Source organism: Ictalurus punctatus, chromosome 13 (assembly GCF_001660625.3).
Source record: "Ictalurus punctatus breed USDA103 chromosome 13, Coco_2.0, whole genome shotgun sequence".
Lineage (NCBI taxonomy): Eukaryota > Metazoa > Chordata > Actinopteri > Siluriformes > Ictaluridae > Ictalurus > Ictalurus punctatus.
The window spans coordinates 10,990,687-11,003,731 of NC_030428.2; the positions used below are offsets into that span (position 1 = coordinate 10,990,687).

The window sequence follows — 13,045 nt, forward strand, 5'->3', positions numbered from 1 at the left end:
GTCATGACTCACACGAGCAACCTCCTGGTGCATGCGCAAATAATAAATAAATAAATAAATAAATACATTTTGAGTAAAAGTTCATTTGCTAGAAATGAACACAAATTGTTCTCTGAAATGCTTTTCTGATGTAATGTTACCCGAATCAGGGACAGCGATCGTTTATTTATTTATTTATGTATTTATTTGAAACAAATCCAAACACTGACCGTTCTAAAACAAGCTCTACATAGTCCAAAAAGAATCAGATTGCATTACTTTCATATTGTGATACTTGGATTACGTCACTGATGACATTTTTTATGAAGTCATTTCTAACTGTAACGGAATGCATTTTGAAAGTAACCCTCCCAACCCTGAATATATCTTACAGTAAGAGCAGTTCACAGTTCATTTTTGATCACTATGTGCAAAAAAATTGGAACCTAATGGAGCATTTTGCATGATCTAGAAAGGCGAGCATCTCAGTGGAATACTGTATATCTGTCAATATTTTTAAATTATTGGTCAGTCAACTGAGATATTTAGGATTTCAACAGAATTTTAAATATATGGAATATAACGGCATTGTCAATGTGGACTTGACAAAGATGAACTTTTGTTGATATAAGTGCCCCTGTGGAAGAGTCGCCACCCTTGTTTGTTAGCTACATTATCCAGGTAGCTCCAGTGCACAACTAAAGAAGCAAATTTGTGCCACTGAACACATCTTGGCTGAAAGTCTACATTTGGTATGGGGGGAAATTATACAGATTTCATTTTGGCCCCAATCTTTAGCATAAGGAAGCAGTTTTTATATTTGTAGGGTGAAGTGCAGCACGATGTTTAATTGAACCTGCATTTCTGTACACTTTCTAATGCGCAATATAGCTTAAAGCAGTTTAGTCACATCACAATCTTCTCCAAGGTCTCCCTCACCTCATATCTGATGCATGACTGCCTTCGTGACTTCCTAAAGTTTAATTAATTGTTTTCACGCTTGCCCAGACTGCTGAATCTCTTACAGGAATCGAGCAACACTGCAGATAGGATTTCTATTGCATAGCTGACAAAGCAGTCGGCATGCACCAGCAAGATCTTACATTCCGAGTGACTCGTCAGAAGGTTAATACCGTTCGCGTTGCATCCGAACGTAACTGCACTTGTCGCATTCTGTCTAAAGCAGGTAACTCTGATGGGCGTGGTTAGTGCTCTCGGAGCGTGAGCGATTCAAACCTGACATGAGAAACACGATGCAGTCGAACATTATGCAGATTTACCACTTTATGCTCCATGTCCTGATGATGAATAGAATGAAGTTAAATTACGCTGCACAGCTCTGTGTCATTACACACCCTTTAACTCAGTGGATGCAAATTATACAGCGGCTTCGGTACACCTTCTATCATAGGATAAATGGAAATGAGTTGACGACACTGGTGCATTGGAATAACAGCTTGCTGCACGCAAGGACGATTCAGCTGTGCGCTCCGACAGCAATGGGGGTTTGTTGCTGGTTACAAAGTTGTTTAAACAAGCTAGACGGGGTATTAATAGAGCAGGGACGGCCGACAATGCTCTCACAGGAAATAAATCAATATGGTGCCTTTGAGATGCGGCACATTGGAGAGGCACTCAAAAAGCCCTGCTCGCATGGTACCAGGTTGCGACGATGCAGACATGCAGAGTGCCTCAAAAGCTCAAAACGCAAAGTCATTCCTTTGCTGTGAGTATGACAGCAAGAGATAATAAAAAAATGGTCTCTTTCTGCTGACAAGAACAGACTATCTATTACGATTGCTACAAGAAAAAAATAAATCACAATACAAGCTCACGGTTGTGAATCAGTGGTCTGAATACATCCATGCTGGTCATTGTGCAAAGTCTGGAACCGAGTTTAAGCAGCAGATGTGGAACAGAGAGTGAAAGTGTCAGTGTGGCAGAGACAATCTTTCTTCCCTGTGCCTCGGCTGATCTCGGCCTCCAGGGTCATTGCTTTTAAGAGAAAAGCTGAGTGTGTCTTCCCATCGGCAGGACAAGTTTTTGCAACAGCCTCTATTTTGCAGATGAAAAAAGTTCAGTTCAAAAGATCAGAACACAAGTAAGAGAAAACCTTACTTTTACTATATTCATGTCTTCCCGGAGGCCTTATTTCACAAAAGGGGTGTACACTTAGCAATGGAAAGTCTGAACAATGCTGAGAATCATATTCCTCACTGACACAAACAAAAAAAAAAAACAAAAACCACAGACTCTTATTCACAGTCGTCCACATTCCCCTTCGGACTTGATACAATAACAAATCGCTACCTTTGAGATGTGCGTTTAAGCCTCAATACAAAGCTTTTTCAGCTCTACACGGTGACCAGTGGGGTTTCTCACTCAGAGTCTCTCTCTCTTCTCTTTCTTCCATTACCCGTCCATAGAGATCTTCCCAACACAGCGTGTCATCTCAGATATACCTTCTGACAGCTTTTATGTTAACATCTACCTACCTCTTACTGTCAACATGAAAAGTCTGGGTTTCTTAAGAAAAGTGCACTTGTCACTCTATGCACCCCACCAAGAGAATACAATTATGACTAAAACTTATGTCTTATTACTGTTTTCTAATCTTTTCAACGTTGATATATATTCCAGAAACCCATTAAACACACCCCGTTGCTTTGAATACGTCTGCAATTATCCACCTTTATCCATAAGATAAAAGCAACATTTGGAAAACCCATACATTCGAGTGATTTGCCCATCTGCATCTCCAGCTTATCATACAAAATAGCATGATAGCAATATGAAGTGAGATTACATCAGAAGCATTGCTGTCTCTTCCTCTTCTTGTTCACTTTTGTCAATCTGTGGGCTGTTTTGTTTGTCAAATCAATAGCGCAAACATTAAAACTGCCTATTAATTTCCTTTATTTTATTAACACACAAACATATCCTTCCATTATCGTGCATAAAAGTAACAGGCTCCCAGCAGGAGTCAGATCAGCAGTCTCGCTCTATCCACAGCCCCCTCCTCGGCGTACACACTAATTGGATCTCGGAGCATTTATTACCAGTGAAAAAGGCTGTCAATTATGTAACAAGTGCATCAAATCAATGTGACACAGGAAGAAAAACACCTGTAGCCTCCAAGGGCACTTGGCAAGTTAGTCAGAGCTGCAAGAGCTGCTTGAGGCCTATTAGTCTGGAGATGCATCTAATGGGATATGTTGTATCATGTCTGTACCGCATATCAAATTTCTAATTTGTCACAGTTAAAAAATTTTATTTATAAATTTTAAAGATTTTTTTTTTTTTACCCAAGGGTGCATAAGTCCTTCCTGGATATTTTAAAGATTTGGTGTAATTCCAAAAAAACTGTAATGAGGCAATTACTCAGAGCCTGCTTCAGTCTTGTGTAACAGAAACTAAGTGCCCCAGCAATACTGTTCCCCATCACCAAATTTCCTGCTTTTCACAGAAACTTTATGCAATAGCAGAACAGACAAAACAAACCATACAGAGTGTCATACATAAGCCCTATTCGGATTGGATAAGTTTATCAGAGGGACATCGGGAATACATTTTTCACACTTCTCCTCAGTGATAAAACTCTCGCATCATGGTGACCAATAAAAAATTAGCACAGGAAGAACGAGTTTCTAGCAGGTTGTGTTTTCCACAAACCCGGATGTTTGCGCCATATGATCACGTTAACATTCACATCATAGCATCCAAGCAGTTGAAGAGTCACTGGAGTAGGGAAAAGCCACTGGCTTCCAGCAACAATTGTAAATACAATAAACAAATGAAAATACAATGAAACAATAATCACAAAGTATACGAGAAGCAACCATTGTTCTTTTTATGGCTTGCTAAGTGTTTAATGTCTGAAGTAGGATCGGTGATACATGCTATGAGACTAAATACTAAGTAGCGGCAGTCAATTTTTTTTTTTTCCCCCAATGCAAGGCAGCATCTGCGTAGAAATTCACGAACATGTGTATCCGGATAGGACTAAAATAATCTGCTGAGTTTGGTAAGAAAAAACAAAAACAAAAAAAAGAGTAGGTAATTCAGTCTGTAATTTTCACAGAGGAGGCCTTGAGAAAAACACCGGCATGACCGATCCGACCAGGATTCAAGTCACAAATTAACGCCTGTAAAATAGGAAATTACCCCAGGACCACATGAACATTTAATCCCATCCAGATAGGGCTATAGTGAGTCTTATCATTCGAGCATTTACTCCTTTAATGGTCATAGCTTGGGAACGGTAAACTGATTAGTGCCTGCATGCACAGTGAAGCCATATGTAGCACTGCTCTGCTGAAGCGAAGACGGAAAGCATTACAGACACGATTGCGTGCAGCCCTGGTATTCAGGAGGCGTGCCACTAAGTCAGGTTCGCATTAAAAGCTATTGGAATACAAAGTGTCCTGGAAAATTAAAATAAACACTAAATGCAAAAGCAGAGATGCTCTCTTTAGCTCCCAGTTCACTATCACCTTTTAATCTTTGCAGAATGGATTTACTTGAAGCTGTTGTGTGGATGGCTGGTATACTTTTTATATTTTTTTAAAGAAGTAAAAATAGGAATAATTTTTTGCCATCCACATCGTCGTATTTGCAGTTAAATGGCTTGAGGCATTTGCAAAGGCTCAATGCAACTTGCAGATTTTTTGTGTTCTTTTTTGCGGAAAACTACTTGAATTGGCGAAATTGCAATCGCACATAATAGTTGTGCGTGGTCTTTCACAGTGATGTTTGATGGTAAATGAGACTTTTTAGCTGCACTCATGTTCGATGTATGTGAAGACCGCTTTTGGCTGAATGCCTGTTGTGATGACTTGTCTTGGCCTAAATCTGTGGTAATTTGTGGTAAAAAATTTTTTTAAAAAAAACAACAACAACTAATTATCGCAAAATCCTAGAGGGACTGGGTTGAGAGAAAAAAAACCCACTCGTATTAAGTAAAGGCTGGGCTTCCTAGCTCAGACTGCAGATTCACACCTGCTATTATGACTGTTGTGTTTACACTTGGTGAACCCCCCCTAGATTTACAGTCCATTGGGGAGAGTAATGGAGCTGTCACACCCATCACAGTCATCAGCAGTGAATGAGAAGATGCACATGAAACAGGTGGATTACTTTCTAGATAATTAATTAATCTTTTTTTTTTTTCTCCAAAATGCATTTGGAGTAGATACTGGAATTAAATAGAATAAGTCCATTCAAAGTACAAATTAATGTCTGAACTGTACATTTTCTTTGGCTTGTTTTGAATGAAAGAGCTAGTTAACATTAAGCACAACTTTTCTGTTGACCATGCTTACAACTAGAAAGAGACGGGGCATGAATATGGACTTGAAACACAACATTAAGCCACAGGAACTGTGCTGAATATCTGACTTTCATTGAGTGTGTGTAGCTGTTTTATGCTTATATCTATACAATCGGCCCATGTTATATGGTTCAATCTTAATGGTTTCACAGTAGTAATGGTGGTTCAACACTCCCGTTCAATACCTTGGCCAGCCGTCACTGAGCTTTTACGTTCTAATACGATACCTGCACAATCTCTCTTGTACAAAAACATCAGCTGACTCTGAGAAGGTTTTGCCTGAAATGACATGTCTAGTTTCCATTCCAGACAGAATGGCAAATTTCACACAAGGCAAAGCAATTGTTCCATTTGTGCACCCATACAATAGTGCCTGAGAGTGAAATAGGGGAGAAGAGAAGAGACGGAGGGATAACAGTGATCTGCCTTCTGTCTTCTTTCCTGCCGCTTCCATATGAATAATAGATCACAAATGAAAACTAGAGATTGGCTCACATGTGGTGAACATAACATAAGGTCAAGGAAATACCCTTGGGAATTCGGATGATTCAGATATGCCTTCTTCAATTTCTCAGGTCCATGGTTATTATTCCATGGTTATTCTTTCATGATCAGGCCACACTGGGTTCATTAAATCATGGCTTTGTTACACAAAATACCATCAGGAAGAGGAATTCACTTCAATCCAATTTAATAAAAATGGATCTCTTACAGTAATACTGGCCTGAGCGCCATTAAAAAGCACACACAAATGAAAGAAATGTAGCTTATAACAAAAAGCAAATTCCAGGCTTCCTGCATCTTTTTCATTTTCAGATGCATTTATCAAGGAGTCAAAAAGAATGTTTGTAAAGTGTTCACAAGTTCATTTCCCTTCCCAGTCTAAGCCGTTCTGGCTTTATTCAGCACCCGCTTTCTCTTCGCTACACCTAGCCTTAACTGTTAATTAAACTGCTAATTACAGAGATCACACTGAAAGTGAGAGGTGAGTACCTGAGACTTCTCAAGCTCCACTATAATCGTAGGTACAGTGCTACAAACCTCAGGGGGGCAACATTGGGCGCGAAGTCACACTAATTTCAAAGGAAATACGCAAAACATTCAATAAACAAATTAGGCATATTGTGTCAGAATTTTAGTAATAAATACATATAATTATGAAATGTATAAAAGACAAACCAGTTGAGGTGGGAAAATCATGAGAAAATAATTTTCCCTCTGAGGTGGTTCAGAGCACTGCTGCTCATTATTTGTATAAAGTCTTTTGTCTACTCGCATATTGAATAATAATCTGAGGAGAAAACTCATTCATGTGAATGTTACGCATTTATGTAACACTATAGAACGTGTCTTTTTATGTATGCATTTTTTGGGGGTGAATAATTACATTAAATTTATCTATGCCAATTAAGCCAACTGTGCATGTGAATAGTACCTCATAGAAAAGTGGCAATAATGAGAATAATAAAAGTCTTCATGAGGGTTCCAGTGGTGCGCTTACTCAGTTACAAGCATACATGATCTTCAGAGATGTCATAATGACAATAAATAACATAGTGTACATGAGGGAAATTAGCATGAAAAGCTCTTTATGTTTCAACTGCTGCATAACATTTACCCACGTACGCACTTACTCTAATGGACTCTGATAAAACGTTGCCTCCCCATTTGGGTGAAAATGCCCTGATTAATGGCGCACATTAAGCAGTGCAGACATGTTAAGGTTCTCAAATTTTTTTGTCCTCAAATACACTTCACTCTTTTTCAGAAAAAAAAAAAAAAAAAAAAACTTTTTCAAGTCTGTAGTTGTGAACTTTGGATGTTGGGTTCAAAACTGAAAGAAAGAAAAAAATAGTCTCAAAATTACTCACACATTAATAGTATACAAACTCAATTTCAATGTTAAACAGAGCATAAAATCACTGTTGCTATTCTTCCACAGGCACGTCCGTGCTCGTGGACTGCAAACCACTTTATATCCACAAGAATACAAGAAACCCAACATCATAAAGAAGGCGAGAAAAATCCAGTCAAGCAAATCAAAGTGAGAACATGAACCTGGAGTGAAAAGCGTGTCGGCCCATTTCCTTTAAGACTCGTTATTGGCTTCGGACAATTTGCACTCATCATACTGTAAGTGGGCAGTGAGGTCATTTTTACTTGCTGTCTCGACCAGAAATGAGCAGGAAATCCTTCCACATGTAATAAAAGGAGCTGGAATGAATGGAAGTCAATTTTCATCCATGTGAGACTCTAGTGTCTCCTCTTTGTCCACTCGTATTGGCCTATACAGCGCTTATTATTGGGATTTTTCACCCTTTTTTCCACACCCGTTCTACAACATATTACCACTAGCTTTTGGGGATTTCAAGGCTCAGCAAGCAGTTCAGCAAATTGCACCTCTAAAGTGGTCTTATGGTCAAACTCAGTGGACAGCAGGAAAAAAAAAACAACCTAGAACTGATCAAGTCCAAGTCACAATACAGAGAAATGCACTGTAACTCGGAAGAACCTGTTTTTATCTGTGACACTACAGAGCACTACAAAACTGATGTGAATATTAGTAGCACAAATGCAGACTATTTAGCAGCTCTTTCTTAATGACTATATGCATTAGCATATACTGTATATCATCTAGCATGAGCTTTCATGGAGGCTGTGCCCTGTAAGAGCTGAAAACAATAGCAGTGTGGCAACGTTATGTACAGTAGATATTGGAAGTGACTTCACTAGCATTTTCTTCCAAGGTTTGAAGACAGGGCTCTCAGCACACGGGGGGTATTGAGTGAGACAGCTGGACCAGAGGAGCCAGAGGACGACTGAGCTGACATTTAGAGATTTGGCTGTTTATGGGCACAGCAGGAGGCATTTCCTGTTAGCTGTCAGCATAATGAATTTTCTGGTAAGGATTCTGACAGCCTAGCCAAGTCACCTGCCCACAGATGATAATCACCAGCTCCAGTCTCGTTGCCAACCAAGACACACACACACACACACACACACACACACACACACACACACACACTGGCCACTTTATTAGGAACACCCGTATACCTGCTTATTCATACTGTTATATAATCAGTTATATCAATCATGTGGCAGCAGCAGAATGCATAAAATCATGAGGTCAAGAGCTTCAGTTAATGTTCACATCAAACATCATAATGGGGAATAAGTGTGATCTCTGTGATTTTAACCGTGGCGTGGTTGTTGCTGCCAGATGGGTTGGTTTGAGTATTTCAGAAACTGCTGATCTCCTGGGATTTTCACATACAACAGTCTCTAGACATTACACAGACTGGGGCAAAAAACACAAAAAACAAAAAACATAGAGTGAGCGACATTTCTGTTTGTGGAAACGCCTTGTTGATAAGAGAGGTGAGAGGAAATTGGACAGATTGGTCTGAGCTGCCAGGAAGGATAAAGTAACTCAACTCAAATAATCACTCTTTACAACCATGGTGAGCAGAAAAGCATCTCAGCATACACAAAACATTGAACCTTGGCTACAACAGCAGAAGACCACATTGGGTTCCACTCCTGTAACCCAACAACAGGAATCTGAGGCTATCATCGGCACAGGCTCACGGTCAGAAAATTCACTTTTTTTCCAGTCTTCAACTGTCCAGCTTGGGTGAGTCCGTGCCCATGATAGCCTCAGATTCCTGCTCTTGACTGACAGGAGTGGAAACTGATATGATCTGCTGTTGAAGCTCATCCATCTCAAGGTTTGATGTATTGTGTGTTACGAGATGTCTTTCAGCTCACCACGGTTGTAAAAAGTGCTTATTTGAGTTGCTGTAGACTTCCTGTCAGCTCAAACCAGTCTGATCATTCTCCTCTGATCTCTCTCACCAACAAGGTGTTTCAGCCTATAGATCCTCCACTTACAGGATGTTTTTTTTGTTCTTTCACATCCTTTCTATGTAAACTCCAGAGACTTGTGAGTGAAATTCCCAGGAGATAAGCAGTTTCTGAAACTGTGCACTGTGTTGCTGCCACATGATTGGCTGATTCGATAACCGCATGAATGAGCAGGTGTTCCTAATAAAGTGGATGGTGAGTGCATGTCTGTGTGGAGGAATATGTGAGTGATGAAGATAAAACCAGTCATAGTTTTATCAAATCAGACTGAACGAATAAGGAACAAGAGAACTATTAAACTCTTGAGAATACTGTGTGCGCACTTCACTTGTACACTTTGAAGAGTAAATTATGAAATCCCCTCCAACAAACCAACATCCTAGCCAATAGCAAACAGCCATCTATTTTCAAGTGCGGACAGGTAATCCACTCATCTACTCCTCTTGAATAAAAATAAGCTTATTGAATGGTAACAGATCCCACTGGGATACCAATAAGTCACACACCATTATGGCTGTGAAATTGAATGGCGTCACATATTTCCATAAGATAAACTCCAATCCTGCGTCAACCCACTTTCTACCCTCCTATGTGGGTTGATGGCTGTGTTCCTATGTGTTAATGGCTTCCCAGTCATGCATAAATCACCTAAATTCATTAAAAACCTCAAGCTACCACTTATGCTCAGTGCCACTCATGTCTTTCAAGGCAATGCATGAAATCAAATACTGTCCACTGTTATTAAAAACAAATAAAAACGTACAACTATTCAAGTCCCAGTAAGCTGTGTGCATGTCAGTCCAGAAGTGAAGCATTTTCTAAAGCATCTACTCAATGTCTCAGTGTATAAGCTTTCATTGTACCCACTAATAAATGAATAGCAGGTATCTATCATAATGATACGGATCATCAATAGATATCTTTGATATTTAAGCAAATGTGCATGCTTTTTCAAGCAAAGGCTGTAGTAGACTTGTTTCTACAGAGAAAATGTCAAAGATCAAATACTCCAAACTTTTTTAAAGGCATATAAACAGCAATTCTCAGCTCTTCTCACACAACCCACTTTATCTACCTCAGCTGAGGTTCCTTTTCATTACCAGAGCAGATATTTCACAAGATTGTGTTTTCTCGAACCGTGGAGGAAAGCGACAGCTATGGCGGTGCATGTGGACATTTATGGATGGCTAAAATGTGGCGCTTCACTACTTTCGCGAAAGTGGAATTAGGAAGCGCTGGAGCAAGTTTCCTCTAAAAGCATACTGAACAGATGGCTGCTCCTCATTAAATTCTAGCAGTGTGTGCACAGCTTAGGGGAATTCTGTTCAGGATGGTGAGTGATTCTCCAGGCCTAGTATCCCCTGGACCACTTCTTCAGGCCAGCACAAGACAAAGGAGATCCCATAAGAACGTGCTGCTGCAGTCTCATCCCTCGCCTTGCCGCATGAGCTGATGGAAGCGTTTGATTGCGTGAGCTGACGGATGGGCTCGGAGTCTATTGAAAGTGTGACTGAATAAGCAACTGAATGTTGATAAGAGTATCTTGAAAAGAATGAACAGCTTTCTTCAGGGAGCTATTCTATATTCACAAAGCCGAAGCAAAGGTCAGGGTCTGACAAACCAATCACATCCTTTTCCTCCTGCCCCTGAATGACGCATCAGAACAGTATATCTGAACAGCTAGTGAATATATTAGATTTAAGAGCATTACTTTTCTACATGCTGGTTTAATGAATAATAATTAGTACCTCACCGTGTTTGTGGTAAAATTTCAAGCAGAGTGCTTCTTTGGTGACACACCAGGTAATTCCTTTGAGATTCAAACATATCAGTAATTTTCAAAAGCTTCGTTTGAAGAGTTCTTCTTGTAAAACGCCTAGCTGAATGTTTCAATCGAAAAGTTTGAGCTTGAAAGCGTTCAGAGTTGGATAGATTCTTTAAAAAAAAAACAAAAAGAGCACAGCACTATAGGTCAAACAGAAGGAGAAGAAAACTTCTTTGAACATATGTGAAGCATGCAGCTAACATGATGCCCTTGTTCTGACATTCCCACCTTTCTTCCTGGGAGCAACAAACAACAAAGTCTCAAGCTCTAATTAGGCCCCAAAACAAACTGCTAATTATTTAATACCAAGCTTCACCGAAAAACTCCCTTGTGCACATAGTACAAGCTTTAATTTATATGCTTGACTGCCCTTTCACTTAAGAAATAATCTCTTAGTTGCCTGTTTCCCTTGATTCTTACATCAGAAGGATCTTCAGTGTGTAAAAGTCAAAACACACACAAAAAAAGTCTGTAATCGATAGGTTTTGTTTGCTTTGATCTCAACTGGTTTCCACTTAAAGACTGGAAGGAGCAATGTGTCAGACAGCCTGGAGGCAGGATGACAAGATGCTGTCTAATGTCCATGAGAGGAAAAGACAGAGCGAGGGAGGGGGGGATGTCAAGAAAGAAAACGAGTCCAATTTAACAAGCTAGATGCCATTGCACCAAAAGTCTACTTTCATTAACAATAGCAGTGGAATCCAAACTCACTTGACTATTTGGGACTCTCTCTAGGGTCTAATTCTGATGTACAAAACATTGTTGCGATTTTGCTCCAACACTGAATATTGCAAAGCAAACAAGCATTCTGAGAGATAACATAACAGAAGAATTAAAAAAAAAAAAGAAAAAAGGAATGCTCGCTCTGATGTTCAAGGGCTTCAGCTCCGTCTAAATGATTTTGTATTATGCACCGAGACAAAGCTGACCTTTATGGGATGGACCAAAAAAAGAACGCGAAAAAATACATTTTGAAAGCTGCACAGCCAGTAGCACTACTTTAATAGGAGAGCGGTGATTGTGCTCATGTCTTAAAAACATACAGTCTGGAAATGCACCAGTACCGTCACTACTCATATTTCATCAAGCATCTCTAAAAATAACTAGCACTTCTGTCGTGGAGGCACATGGGTGAATAGGTCTCTGCAAAAAGGGCACTTAAATATACGGAAAGCAAAAACAAACCACCCGGGTAGAGTGGTGGGGGGAATGAGTCACACCAAACAAAAAGAAATGGATTTCAGCTCATTGCTTTGTAGTAGCAAAAAATGCAGGCAGATAAATGGCACCTAATGGAGACTGGCTGTGATGCAGCTCACGCCTTCCTTTCTTCCCTGGCTCACATGGATGCATGATCTATGATGCTTTATTTCTAGGGTAGCTCTTGATTTATGTAGGCAATGGACACTACTCAGAGAAGCCTCACTAGAATGCGTTATGGCAAAGGAACGTATATAAATCACATATACATCAATGACATGTTTGTCATTCTGTGCAATTAAAGCCGATCTAGGTTTATTAATGCCACGCTATAGGTTTGCTTACATATCAGAGACATGGTCTGTTCGCCAATTATTCACTGTCCAATAGGGGAAAAAATACACCACTCTAATAATGCAGAAGGTCTACTGTACAGAGAGTAAAATAAAAGCATTCTCCAGTATTCTAATATGCGTGTGATCTGGAAATGAGCAAGCCTTATGTCAGGAGACATGACTAGACACTAGAGTTATCCCTTAATGAGAAAGCCTCAGTGTGTGTATATACCAAAATCACAGAAAATAATGAAGATCGCAACCTAGCTTCAGGCTCTAATCCACAGTATAATTGCCCACTGGGGTTAAATTTTCAAGATCTGGGTTAGATAATGAAATGGAATTAGCGTGTTATCTTACCTGCTATTTAAACCAGAAGGTAATACAATTATGTAAAGCATTTGTTGGTTTTTAAAAAAGAAGCAAGTTATGTGTTTGTCATAAACATTTGCATAGTGTTAAGGAAAAAGCACTTGATCTGCACGCATCATTCAGTTATGCTGATTATAAGAG

The 13,045-nt window shown here is 39.6% G+C and overlaps 1 protein-coding gene across 7 annotated transcripts in view; it reads right to left on the reverse strand.

The window, feature by feature from the left end:
* The window catches only part of LOC108273473 (protein shisa-6), a 58,348-nt gene that overhangs the window by 37,266 nt on the left and 8,037 nt on the right, over positions 1-13,045 (reverse strand). The window lies entirely within an intron of this gene.